The 2,751-nt window shown below is 36.9% G+C and overlaps 1 non-coding gene across 1 annotated transcript; it reads right to left on the reverse strand.

Moving 5' to 3' along the window:
- Positions 1 to 2,219: 2,219 nt before the first annotated feature.
- Positions 2,220 to 2,274, reverse strand: LOC129828037 (U7 small nuclear RNA). Its single transcript, XR_008755240.1, has one exon. It is a non-coding gene; the product is annotated as a U7 small nuclear RNA (small nuclear RNA).
- Between the last annotated feature and the right edge of the window lie 477 nt (positions 2,275 to 2,751).

Consider the following 2,751-nt stretch of genomic DNA (forward strand, 5'->3'; position numbering starts at 1 on the left):
AGTAAAGATTTTCAAAACCTACAAATGTGTGGCTTTACCGTACAGTCGCAGCATGTTATCCAATGGATGTGCGCTTCCTTGCATTGATACAAAGTCTGAAATGTGAGACCCGTGTCTCAGTGCGTGTGTTGAATCAGGAGTGCTGCCGCTACAGTGTTTGTGAAAGGCCTGCTGCTCTGTGCTGTTATGTTGTAATGTAATTAACTGAGCAGTGTGGGCACCCTCTGAAGAGTCACAGTGACCCCTACAGGGACCTAGTGGAATAGCATGGACAGAGCACCAATCACTGCAAAGCAATGGAACCTCCCACATGAATTATTAGTATTATTTATATACTATAGCAGGGATCAACAACTACATTCAAACTGCAGGCCGATGTTTTACTTGAGTGGATGGTCAGGGGCCGGAACATAATTACAAATCATTTGTAGACAAAAAATTGACTGTAAGAATGCCAAACAGACATATTTGACTAAAACATAATAATTTCCTAAATTAAAATCACTTGGAGCTGATTGGCTGTTCTTTTTACAGTATTTTATGTACAACAATATGCTCAGAAAACTTGGAGGAAAATCACCCGCAGGCAGTGGTGGAAAGAGTATCCAATCATGATACTTAAGTAAGAGTATAGATACCTTAATAGAAAGTTTCTCAAGTAAAAGTTAGTCACCCAGTAAAATACTACTTGAGTAAAAGTCTAAGTATTTGGTTCTAAATATACTTAAGTATCAAATGTAAATGTATGCTAAAATATATTTAAGTATGAAAAGTAAAAAGTACAAATCATTTAAAATTCCTTATATTAAGCAAAGCAGATTCCATCATTTCTTGCTTTTTACATTTTCTGATAGACAGGGGCACACTCCAACACTCAGACATAATTTACAAAGTATGTATTTGTGTTTACTGAGTCTGCCAGATCAGAGGCAGTAGGGATGACCACGTGTTCTCTTGTGAGTTTGACAATTTTCCTGTCCTGCTAAGCATTCAAAATGTAATGAGTACTTTTGTGTCTCATGGAAAATGTATGGAATAAAAAGTACATTATCTTCTTTAGGAATGTAGTGAAGTAAAAGTAAAAGTTTCCAAAAACATAAATGGTAAAGTACAGATACCCCCAAAAACTACTTAAGGAGTACTTTACACCAACGCCTGCAGGCCGCCAAAAACACTACGGTGAATAGGCCTACTACATAAAGTCTGCAAACACATTACAGTGAATAGTATATAGTATTTACTGTAGGGTTTTTACAGACACAAGTGTTTTTGTGGACATAACTGTAGTATTTAACCTACTAGTGTTTTATTTTAGCAGATTACTGTAGTATTCTATAGTAGGCTATTTAAAGTTTACTATTAGTGATGGGCAGTTCGTGAACTATTCGTTATTATTGAAAGAGACATTTTACTGACTCGAGAGTCATGATTAGTTTTCCCTGAATGACTCGTTATTTGTTGTCGTTCGTTTGACCTGCGTGTCGCAATGAATCCTATAGCAGGGTTATGTGCTCCACCGGATCAGCGGCTCCCGAGACATCCTCCGACCACCAACTGGAAAATAGATCATGCTGAAGAGAAGAAAAATACATGTTTAGAAAACTGATAATTGATCGCATGGTGCAATAATTAATGCAATGCATTGATTATTTAATGTTGTTGATGGCCACAGCTTTGTAGAACCAAAACGTACACAGCTTGCCTCTGCTAAACACCAGAGAACGAATCGTTTGTGTGACTGCTGCAGTTCGAGAACGATATTGTGCTCATCTCTCTCGCAGCAGTCAAGCAATTGGATTCCGCCAAGATTCGTTCACAATCTAGTCCGGTAGCGCCCGCAACTGAACCTCGTTTCAAAGATATCAATAAATAATGTTATTTGTATGCCTAGCAATCACAAATGTACATTGTTTGAATCACACTTTCATAAGTATCAGTCAGAAACGACAGTTCCAATAAGCCTCCTATGATGAACAAGAGGCTTGTAGAATCATGACTATTTCGAGTTTTCAGTACATCGCTTGCCATCATTCGATAGCTCTGGAAATTACTGTATCAAATTAACGAAATGAGTCAAAAGATGAGTTCCTTTAACTGAACGAGTTGAACAGATCTGAGTCAGTAAAAAGAGCCAAACTTCCCATCACTATTTATATATAGTATATACTATAGTAATTACTGTAGTATTGTTTATGTTTTATTATCTTTGACATAGAAATTGAGGCTTTCTTCGTTAGGAAACCTACTGGACAAATACTAAAAGAGCAAATGTTCCATAACCTGTACGTAGGTAGAACTGTGGTTTGAACAGATAGAAAAGAGCAGAAGCTCTGAACTATAACCTGTAGGGAACACAATATATGGTCTATCCTTGGCATGTAGGTTTCTCACTCATGGGTGGCACACACTGGTATATGTGGGAGAGGAATTGTTTGGGTATATGCAAGTGAATTACTGTAGTATTACTATAGTTTGAAAAAACGGAAGTGTTTTTTGCAGACATTACTGTTGTATTTACTACAGTTTTTTATAATACTATAGTATTTACTATAGTATTCTACAACATTCTATAGTAAGTACTACACATGATCGAGGAATACTACAGTGTGTAGTATAGTATACTACAGTTTACGACATAATTATAAAGTAAAGTACTGTAGTATTTTTTCCTGTGGACTGGCTGGAATGGTATTCATGACAGACGACTAGCGACAACAATGACACAGACAACACTGTGTTCCCAGTTTGGTT

This window comes from Salvelinus fontinalis, chromosome 29, assembly GCF_029448725.1.
Source record: "Salvelinus fontinalis isolate EN_2023a chromosome 29, ASM2944872v1, whole genome shotgun sequence".
NCBI classification, from domain to species: Eukaryota; Metazoa; Chordata; class Actinopteri; order Salmoniformes; family Salmonidae; genus Salvelinus; species Salvelinus fontinalis.